The sequence below is a fragment of the Ambystoma mexicanum genome, chromosome 1q, assembly GCF_040938575.1.
Source record: "Ambystoma mexicanum isolate Mex_15411 chromosome 1q, UKY_AmexF1_1, whole genome shotgun sequence".
Classification (NCBI taxonomy): domain Eukaryota; kingdom Metazoa; phylum Chordata; class Amphibia; order Caudata; family Ambystomatidae; genus Ambystoma; species Ambystoma mexicanum.
In genome coordinates this window covers 238,434,891-238,445,153 of record NC_090922.1, presented here as the reverse complement: position 1 = coordinate 238,445,153, position 10,263 = coordinate 238,434,891, and the positions used below count along the sequence as shown (strand labels likewise).

Here is a 10,263-nt window from a genome sequence, read left to right as displayed (position 1 = left end):
TGCTGGCTTGCTCCATTGGCTCGTGAAAATAGGCGGCTATTGCCTTATCTTTTTCGCCATTGTAATGTATGCACCCCAGGGGCCCTCAGACTGTTTTAGCTCTAAGCAGGGGGCCCACCCAACCATGTTGAAATGTGTCCCCACACTTCTTCAGCCGGCCCTGACACCATCCCTGTTGATTGTGTGTGTTGCTGTGTTGCTATTGTGGCAGAATGTGTGCGGCTGTGTGATTGTGTGAGGGAGGGGTGTGTGTTAGTGAGGATTTCTGGTGTTTTGCGGTATAATGTTTGCGTCCCTCTGTTCGACTGCCATGCTGTGGCTGTTTGCCATTGTTTGTAACTTTCGTTTTGATCTCCGTGCTGCTATATTCTGGGGCGTGCTAGTGCATGTTGGTGTGCTGATACATTTGGCATATGCTAGCGTGTGGTGGTTGTGTGTTCAACCGTGTTTGATTGGTAACACACTTAAAGCAACTGTCTCTACGTTGCCTGTATGTTCCGTGCGTGTCCCGCAGACGCACGTGTGTTTGTTCGCCTGTCCATGCACAGTCGTCACTATGCCCTCCTCTGCACAACCCTGGCACAAATCCTTCCCGGTCTACAGGTCCAAATCCAACCTGTTCCCAAAAAAACCTGCCCGGAGAGTTTCCTGTGTATTCGATCGGCGTTGCCAACGACACCCGAGGAATGCATGGGTGTGTCCCCTCGTGTGTGTCAGTGCGCTGTGTTTAGCACTCCCTGCCCAGTTTAAGAATTACTCAAGGAGGGGGAGGCAGCCGCGCACACACTATCCGGCTGCCGGTGAGACTACACCGGCTCGAGCGGGCACCAAGCGGGCAAGGAGTTCGACCAGGACTGGGGAGCGGATCCGGGGGTCTGAGGATTATTTTTGAGGCTGAGCTGGGGGGGCAGTGGTTCGTAGGCCGGTGGTGGTTGCAGGGCCTGTGCTCGGGGGGTGCTGCTGCTGCCGAGTACAGCGTCGCCTGGGGATAGGGCACGGCGGGTTCGTGGACGATGGTTGCTCGCCCCACGGCCTGAGACTGCGGATTATTAACCTGCTGCGAATTCCATCGCCGGAGAGACGCCGAGGCCAGGCCGGACAGGTGAGTCTAACCCGCTCCCAATGTGACCTGCTCGCTTTCCCGACTGGGGTGATGCCAAGGGGATTAGCGGGGTCAGAGAGAGGACGCCCTCCCAGTTACCCGCCTCTCTCACACATTCTGCGGACTTTCCTGAAGATGGTGCGGGGTTCTTTCCACTTCTCTTTGGGTTTCTGAATGTGTGGTAAATTGGGGAGACTGCACCCTGGCCCTATTATTCATTTAACCCGTGAGACTGGTTATAATTTACCCCCCCCCCCCCACCCACACACACTCGCCCCAGTACAAACGTTGCACCCAAGGCGCCCGTCAGAGGCTTTGGAACCCCACGGGTCCCACAAGCTACCCACATTACTTGGCATCGGCCACAGGGCAGACTTTAGGGTCCAGTTTAAAGTTGTGTTTGTAGCCTTTTTAATATAGTTGGCATTGACACCCATACACGGACCGAAGTCGTTCATGTCTTGTTAGCATTTCTAGTCAGTAGAGCTCAGTTTAAAGGCCCGTTTGATACATTTTGCGAACGTCTGGGTTGATCCAACACAGTGTTTGAAACTGAGTTAATGTCTGGATCCAAAAGCTAATTTGATGCGCCCCGATTACTTAGCTCAAAGTGGGAGCAAGCGGCGTGGAGCCATACAATATATTACCTTCAGCACGGACCAGTGAGTGGAACTGGGATCAGTGTAGCCTGCACAACACAAGCTCAAATCCTGGCGTGGCGAGCCCAGCCTTTCCTCTGTCTGAGGTCCTTAAAATGGCTACCGTTTACTGGATAATTGGAACACCTGTCGCTTGAAGCTTTTTTGGTTAACTACGGCAGCGACGGCTGTAGTGCCGCTCCCTTGCCTCCACTCAGGGGTGTTGCCAGGTCTGGAAAAGATCAGTGGCTATTCTAATGGCGGGATTGTGGGGACTCGGGGCTACCTAGGCTTTTGGTGGTAGACCCTGAGATTCTATCCAGGGCTACAACCAAAAGATCCGGGGCTATAGCCCCCTTGGCCCAACTCCCTAGCAACGCCTCTGCCTCCACTCCCTGGGGCGCCTACTGGAGGAGACATTTACATAGTGCAAAAGCCGCAGAAAGTTCCCCTATAGCCACTGTGGCGATGGAGCTAAGAGTTAAACATGGGAGACAGTGTCCTGGCCTCTAACCCCGCCTTCTCCTCTGTGCCACAGTGGCACGGAGAACCCCATGCACAATGCAACCTTGCGCCCGCTGGCAACGCCACAGGCACACTAAACACTGCAGGGCTATTTAGGCTCTCTACGGGGCCCGTAACTCTTTGGCCCTATCACATACCACCCCTTCTCCATTCCGGGCCAGTGTCTCTGCCAGTGCGGACAGCTCCACAATCTTGGGTTCTCCCCTCTGGATAAACAGATGTGTCATCGCAACAAGACACCTGCATTCGCACACCAGCAATCAGGACTCGGGTGCTTCTGGCCTGCACCTATCACCACCACAGGTTCCACACCCGCCTCTCCCTCCAGCCCCAGCATTCCATAACACTGCACCAAGAGTCCACCAAAATGGCAGATGTGAATAGACCTGGGCACACTGCTTTATCCCCCAGTGCCCCTGTCCCCGCTGCCAAAATGGGGAACATTTAGAAACACGCTAAATTCCCAGATAACACCAAATTGGGCGACGACTTCCCCCACGTGTGATTTTCAGACCCGCAGTTGTATGGCTGAGAGTGGTTGGCACAAAAGGATAACAAATACATAGCATGGCCACCCCCCATTGGCCACCCCCTTTCTGGGGGTCATGAGACATAATGTGATGGATACACATACCAAAGAATAAGAAGGACAACTGGTGTATATTTGGAAACACAAGGTTACATTTATTGGAGTCATACAGCAATAGTGGGGGGGGGCAGTCCCAGCCCAAAGTAAATTTACATCCTTAGACTTCTAAGGTGGCCCCTTAGGTGGGCAATGGCATTGCCATAAGTTCCCGGGGACACTTGTCACTTCCGGTTTGCAGAATAGCAGAGATAGGCTTCTGATTATCATCAATTATCATCAATGCTGTAGCCTCCTGCTTTGACCTCATGGTAGAGGATTATGGAATTCAAAATCGACTGCTATGACATCACAGCATGGTGATGTTGCATGTTCTCTGCCAGCTATTTTTTCCTTTTTCCCTTCATTTTTGGGTTGCTTTGGGGGTAATGGGGAAAGGGAACCCAGTACGTTCTATGTTTTATACAGTTCCCTTGGGCCTCCCATCTCCACAGACTGCAAAACTGGTCCATACGACATAACATTAGCACCCTGGGAGGGGGCGCTTGCTAATCAGGAGGCTCGGATCGCAGGCTGTATTGTATGGTACAAGCCCATGTTCGGAGCAGCGTGGATAGCCAGCGCCCCCTTCCCTTCCCTGCTCGCCCTAACCCATTCACCTCTTAGCACCCATGTGGTTTCCTATGCAGGTGCTAAGAGTGTGTAGTTTGCTGTCATCCCCGAAGTCCATTTTCAATGTGAATGACTGCAGTCATACACTACAGATGATTACAGTCATCAACATTGAAAACAGACTGCGGGGATGACAGCAATGCACAGCGTTGCGCCGCGCAGCAAAGGTACGTTTCTTTTTACATGGGTGCTAATGGCAATATTACTCTCGGTGGCGGGCCAGGACAATAATAGCAGTCTCTCTCTAAATGGCCACAAGTGCTTATAGAAGCATGTCAACCAGTGGATTACCACAGAAGCCCTGACCAGGGATGTCATGTCACCAAAATGCTAGGCGGTGGCGGAAGTGACAACACACGACCCCTGACATCTGATGACAGCACCCTGAAGTGATATCACGCGAAGTGATGGAGCATGACCTTGTGCCCCTTGACAAAACAGGAAGTGGCGTCACATAGCATTGGTCCTAAGTACACTACGAAAAATATGGTTACAATACCACTATAATGTGATATACATTTCATACAAGAATGGATCACCATATGTATCATTATTATCATGTATATAGGCCCATATTACTAAATAACAATGAATGCAGGCAGACGTCCAAGGCCAAATGATAATGTTTTATTATATAGCACTTACGCTCAAACGCTTTATATAGAACAAATAAACATACAATATGACCCATCCTGTGTTGGTACTCAATTACCGACCTCAGAAGGATGAAAGACTGAGTTGAGGTGTTTAAGAACAGACTAAATCAGTGACTCACCCCCTGAAGTGTGTCTGAAATAAACCTTTAATGAGTCTAGCAATTATTGTATAGAATTCCAGAAAGACAAATTATTTGTTATTCCTATTCTTTCTTATTGAGGGTCACTGCTGAAAGTGTTAGACTTGTGGAACCCCTTGTTTTTTTTAAGAGGCCTGAACAAGAAAGCCAGCCACTCTAGACACAAAGAGCCACATGGCACTGCCCACAGCCAAGGACATTACATTAAAGGGTAGCAAGGGAGACCCCAGGGGTAGCAAGGGAGACCTAAGGGGTCGCAGCTGTGACCACTGGCAACCCCCAAACGACGTCCCTGGTCCTGACTTTCTGTTAAAAAAGGCCAAAACTGAACATGCTCATGGCGGTCATATCATTTTTAAACTCTGAGCAGCGAGTACCGTGGATCGAACCAACCCCACGCGCTGAGACATCACATGCACATCCTTCTGAAATGCGAAATCCAGAAAGAGGAGCGACTTGAGAACAAGGTGGCGAGGCAGTACTTACAACTTTAAAAACACATGCAGTTACAAAACCGGCTTGTAAGCTGTCTGTTGGCAATCTGTAAAGCATAGAACACAATTCATAGCCCTGGTTCCCAGTACAAACGACCAATTTGGGGCAAAGGCCTAAGATACCTAAAAAGGCTGGCATCTTCTTAGGTGCCCACTCAATATTCACCATCCTACCAATCCCAACTGATCACCCCTAGCAGTGGATAAGAAAAACACGAAACATGGAGGCGGGTCCATCAGTGCGCAAAGTGTAGAGCAATGGGCAGGGGTCAACTTGTACGAAAAGTAGTGAAACTATGTACCCGGCCGGCCGGCCGGTCTGCCCCGCTCCCCACAAACCCCATCGCCACGCCCATCCCACGGCAATCCAAACCCCTAAACACATGCGCCTGCTGTTTAAGGCAACGTTCAGTGCAGTGCGTTGAAAGTGCAAGTTTCAACTTCATCTGACTACTCAGCCATTCTGGAACAGTTTATTTTTAAAATAAAAGTATAGGAACAGTAAAACGTACTAGAAAAAGAGTAGAGGAGCACCGCTCCCAACCGCTCACGCTCACTTCGACCTCTGGCAATGGAACACTCTGGATTTGTTCCCAGATGGTACAACTGTGCCATCAGTGGTAAACATGAGAATGGGAAATGTTCCAACGATGGGGGACTCAGGTTGGGCGGTCAGTCCCCGACAAAACCCTAAGAAGAGGTCTAGGAGAGGAGCTAAAGGCCTCCATGTACTTGTCTGCTTGCAGACCACCCTGCAAATCTCACCACCTTCCATAGTGGGCCAAGGCGTTAGTGACAATGGTCTAGGATGACCAGATTTTTTTTAAAAAACGGGACAGGCCATAGACATAGAAGTAGGACGAACATAAATACAAATAAAACTGTAGTCCTACTTCTAAGACGCTGGCCTGTTGCAGGGGGTTGGGAGGGGGTATGCTCATAGGCACACCACTCTCATTGGAGGAGAGCGCTGGGGCGGGGAAGTGGGAAAAAATGGTGCGTGAAATGCTTTTCATGCCCCCATTCACGCAGGAAGAGTCGCGTGGGACCCGATTTCGGGATTTTGAAAATCAGGTCCCAGCAAAAACCGGGACCGTAGCCACCCACCCACGCAAACCCCGGACGGGGTTTCTAAAATGAAAAACTCCCAGTACCCCGGGATGGAGCGCGATTTCACTGAACTGTCCCGGGAAAACCAGGATGTTTGATCACCCTACAATGGTGGTACCAGAGACCAGGGAGGTCACCCGTCCCTCACCTGCAAGTGCCATCTCATAGGGTGTATGGATCACAGACTCCAAATCCTTTTCTCACAGACAGAAGCCGAAAGACTCACTCAGACTGCGTGAAGGGGCCACTCAATGCTACTGATTTGATCAGGTCTGCGCTGAATTAGGGTGACCAGATGTCCCCGTTTTGCCGGGACCATCCCGGAATTTGACTGTGTGTTATATTTACTGGTTTATATGTACAGTAACAATCGCACCATTTTTAGCCAGGAGAAGTGCTGGAAATGCTGTGGGATCCCGGTTTGGGGCAGGGAGTCAGGGTTTGTTGGTGGGTGTTGCTTTTAGTCCTATTTCTATGTCTCTAGACAGTCCTGTCTTCTTTATTTTGAAAATCTGGTCACCCTACGCTGAAGCAAAGGCAAGCATTCACCCTGTGCTTTACACAATGGGCCAACCTGGAAACCGATCCTGTTTCAAACACAGTCTTCTGAATCGCATTAAGTGTGAAAAGAACAGGAGATGATTGGTGGGTGGGGCAAATTTTGCAAATTAAAATTCTCAACCTTCTCTGCATATTCCCTTTGAATTATCATTCTTCAAATTGGTGCAATCTGGGATCCTTACTCGATTAGGGAACGCACAACTTGGTCTTCTTTTGTATGGATTCTGTAGGAAACAATGAGCAAACATTTCTCTTGCTGAATGCTCTTTTCTGCTGCTGTGACGTAATGTCTCCTACTGTGACACCATGGCAGAAGATTATGGAATTCATAATCAATTGCTATGGCATCACTGCAGGAGCATCCAACATTTTCTCTGCTTTTTTTTTCGTTTTGCATTGCCATGGTGTGATGGGAGAGATAACGTGGGGTGTCATTAGGAGTTTTGTGGTGTGGTAAAAAAAGTGGCGCTGATGGAATTACTGCCCATTTACTGCATCCCCAACTTTGGTGGTAATGTGGAAGTAAACACTCCTGCACTTTGCCGCTAATAAAGGAAGCATTTACCACAGGTGGAATTACCACCTGCAGTAAATGCTCTAAATGCCTAATGGAGTTCCATGGAACTCAGGAATGGGGATCAGCGCTGTCATTTCACCATTCGTAATCTGGCCGATTCACTGCAATTAGAGATGGCGTAAACGGTAAATGAGTTTGGTGGTATTTCCATAATATGGCTGTCATTTTTTTTTTTTAGGTTGTCTATAGCGCACACCCGCCTCCACTTCAAACCCCCTACAATGCTGGTCCATATGGGACAGAGTAGATGGTAGAAAAGGGACTGAGGGGGGCTATACGCAACATACAACTATAGAGGGGTAGCCATCAATTACAGGCGTATAGTCCATGGAGGGCTTCCCAATGCCATCATGGAGAGCTTGCGCTTCCTTCTGGTTGGCCATCAGATGTCCCTCTGAACCTCTTGCGCCTTGAAACACTTGTGTATAGGCGCGCTATAAATAAAATATCATATCATATCTTGGTGGATAGTTGATGGCACCCCGTATTTCTGATGCGGGCGTCCACTGGAGTGGGCCCTGAAGGGAATTGGGCAGTGCTGGACCATGTAGGCACCCTACATTTAGGCTACACTCACTACTTCCTCCCAGGTCAGCGCCGGAAATCCAGTTTCTGCTAAGCAAGCACATCTAGGCTCGAGCCCTGTGTTGGAAGAACAGAAATAAACCAAAGAGGACACCATAGGAAGAGCTTTCGATTGGACAGCTCAGGGGATTCAACAGGGATGTCATTTTACCAAAATGCCAGGGGTAGCGGAAGTGACATCACATGACCCATGACCTCTGATAACATCACAGGAAGTGTTGTAATTTGACCCTGCCTGAAGTGACATTATAGGAAGCAATAGAACACAACCTTTCACCCCTTTAATGTTTCTAGCATTGTATACATTGTATAGAATTCCAGAAAGACACATTATTTGTTATTCCTATTCTTTCTTATTTAGGGTCACTGCTCAAAGTGTTACACTTGTGTGGAAACCCCTGTTGTTTTTAAAGAGGCCTGAACAAAAATGCCAGCCACTCCAGAAACAAAGAGCCACGTGGCACTGGCCACAGCCCAGGAGCTTCAATGTAAAAAAATAATAAAGAAAAAGGTAAAATCTTTCTTTTTTTATTTAGGGGTAGCAAGGGAGACTGCCACCCCCCAAATGACGTCCCTGGGGTTCAGCCAGCTGCTGCAGGGATTAGCCTGCAGGTCGCGGGATTTCCTTTTGGAAGGGATGAATTTACCCGTGTCTCTCATGCAGCGACTTCCTTTCAGACACTAATCTTTGTCTCAAATCAAACGAATTGGATTTGTCAACCTCAAAGGCGCCCGGGCTGTTTGCCCATGGAGGCTATTTATTCCCACGATCAAACATCATAAAGCTAGTGGGCGTGGCCAGAGACAATAGGCCGAGCATCTTGCGACGCGATTGGCCAGGGGCCCTGAGCGACTATAGCCGTCTGGCTTCAAGTTTGGGTAGGCATCGCAACGCTTTTTGTTTATTTTTGTACTTTTTTGGGTGATGGCGTTTTCTGTTTGTGGTTTCAGGGCAGGGCCTTTTCTGCTCGTTAATGGTTTACTCCATAAACGGGGGATTCGTGGAGAGGGCGGGTGCGGGGCTTTGGGGGAGAGGAAGGGTGACAAGAAAGTACTTCACACGAAAGCTGGCAAATGCACGTAAGCCTGGAAGTGTTTTTGTGTTGGGGAGTGGCATGCGAGTGACATGGATGGATGACAAGTGTGACAAGACAGGCAATACAGAAATGACAGTTGCAAGAGTGAGGAGACTGACGACCAGGATGTGAGGTGGAAAAAACTTTGGCCACAAGCTTTATTTTTGTACCAGCCATGGTGCGAAAGAAAAACCAGCCATAACATCACATAAGGAATAACAATAAAAATATTTTGGGGACAGAGGGAACAGGTGAGCAGGGGGCCCTAATCCCAATTAGGGGCCGCTCGAGGCTGTTCCCCGCCGCCATTCATATGAATGCTTGTGACAATTGTTTGGCCACAGCGTGTGAGCTGTGACATGTTCGTAATTGTTTGTCTTTGGAGCAGGTTCCTCCTGCTTTCTCTTGTCCTTTCCCTGTGAGGTGGGGAGGTGTGCGCTTGTGTGCCTTTATTGATGTCCAACCCGACCGGGTTTAGCACTTGCACCCTCTCTCGCTCACAGGGTGATTTCCGCTGAAGTTATGGCTCTTGATCCGTATTTCTAGATAGAACAGGAACCCCGCGTTGTGAAGCCTTTCACTTGATCATCCGCGGGATGTGTTCTTAGAGCCATTTTTATTTTTGGGTTGTGTGTTCTGTACTTTTCCATGGATGGAGGCGTTTTAGCCTCTTGGTCCACTCTTCGGAGATGAATTTGGCATTTATTACACACATGATCCACTTGAGTTTTTGAAGCCCCCACGCTCCGTTTGCGGGCTAGTTGTTTCATCAGGGGTGGGTTCTTGGAGCCTTACTAGGGTCTTCCCTGCTCCTGATCCCCTTGTGCCACGGGACCCCTTCCGCGCATTAAGCTGCTTGTTTTTACAGCCGGGGTGGGTTCCAAGAGCCTTACTGGGTTTTTACCCCGCTCCCGATCCACTTGCCTTGTGAAACCCCTTCAGCGCTTAAAGCTGCTTGTTTTTACAGCCGGGGTGGGTTCAAAGAGCCTTACTAGGTTTCTTCCCCTGCTCCCGATCCACTTGCGTTATGAGACCCCCTCGGCGAGCTGGAAAAAAGGGGGGGGGGTTCAAAAAGAGAGAATTACTAGAATTTTTTTCTGCTCTCAAACCACTTGTGTGAAAACCCCTTCCGTGCTTGTGTTATACTATTCCGCCACTGGGGTGGGTTCTAAGGGCATAGCTGGGAATTTCCCCTGCCCACGATCCACTTGCGTACCCCAGTGTGCTTATCCTGCATAGAAAAATGTGAGGGGGGGTGGGTTCCGGAGCCTTACTAGGTACTTACCCTGCTCCTGATCCACTTGTGGTGAGACCCCCCCTTCTGCAAGCATGGGGGTGGATACTTGAGGCATACTAGTACAAGCTTATGCTCAAGTTCCTCTCTCCTTTTCAGTTTTGTAAAACCCTTAGCGCTCCCACCTGTATTGATGTTCTCTGGTGGATTCTGAGCGCCTGGGTCTTCTATAACTGTCTTTTCCTAGAATATTAACTAATAGATACAAGACCCCCCGGTATTTTAGAAGGAGGCCCTTCTTGGAGTT

General features: G+C 49.2%; 1 protein-coding gene across 1 annotated transcript in view; it reads left to right on the top strand.

Annotated features, from left to right (window-relative positions):
- The first annotated feature begins 741 nt into the window (after positions 1 to 741).
- The window catches only part of EPS8L1 (EPS8 signaling adaptor L1), a 235,832-nt gene continuing 226,310 nt past the window's right edge, over positions 742 to 10,263 (top strand). Inside the window, exon 1 of the mRNA XM_069638029.1 lies at positions 742 to 1,102. The gene's annotated coding sequence lies outside the window, so the exon portion shown is untranslated. The remainder of the gene's footprint in view (positions 1,103 to 10,263) is intronic.